The sequence below is a fragment of the Tupaia chinensis genome, unplaced genomic scaffold, assembly GCF_000334495.1.
Source record: "Tupaia chinensis unplaced genomic scaffold, TupChi_1.0 Scaffold000201_1, whole genome shotgun sequence".
NCBI classification, from domain to species: Eukaryota; Metazoa; Chordata; class Mammalia; order Scandentia; family Tupaiidae; genus Tupaia; species Tupaia belangeri.
Genome location: NW_006159676.1, coordinates 3,146,894 through 3,147,581, shown reverse-complemented (window position 1 = coordinate 3,147,581; position 688 = coordinate 3,146,894). Strand labels below are relative to the sequence as shown.

The 688-nt window shown below is 52.3% G+C and overlaps 1 protein-coding gene across 1 annotated transcript in view; it reads left to right on the top strand.

Annotated features, from left to right (window-relative positions):
* MYO9B (myosin IXB) overlaps nucleotides 1-688 on the top strand; it is an 88,921-nt gene that overhangs the window by 66,845 nt on the left and 21,388 nt on the right.

Here is a 688-nt window from a genome sequence, read left to right as displayed (position 1 = left end):
CTCCTCTCGGGATCTTGGGCACGCACGCACACACGCCCAGCATGAGTTTTAAGCCACCAGGTCTGGGACTCAAACCGCTGTCGACTGCATGGGAGTCCAGCGACATAGCCATTATGCCAACTCCTTGTCCCTTTTTATTTATTTATTTTTTAAATTATTTTATTTTGACCAAATGGGGACAAAGAGAGAGAGAGAGAAGGAAAGTGAGAAAGCAAGCCACCAGGTCTAGGACTTGAACCATAGTTGGCCATGTGGGAATCTAGCATCTTCAACTACCACTCTCCCTGCTGGCCCAATGGTCCCTTTTTAAAGAATTATTTTATTTAACTTTATTGATTTATTTTAATTTGACTGGGGAGGGGAGGAGAAAGAGAGATGGGGAGAGAAAGTGAGAAAGCAAGCCACCAGGCCCGGGACTCAAACCATGGTCGGCCATGTGGGGGAGTCCAACACCCTTAACCACCATGCCACCTGCTGGCCCGAACGTTCCACTTCTAAATCTCTTCCATCTGCTTTTTCCCCACCTCAGCTTCAGGCAGATGGTCACCGAGAAGCAGAAGGCGGAGGAGCGGGAGAGGGAAGCTCAGCAGGCGGCAGCAGCCAAAACCATCCAGGACGAGCCAGTCCTGGCAGCCACCGGGGGGCCAGTGGCCGAGCAGGCCCCGGAGCCCTTGCAGGACAGCGAGCG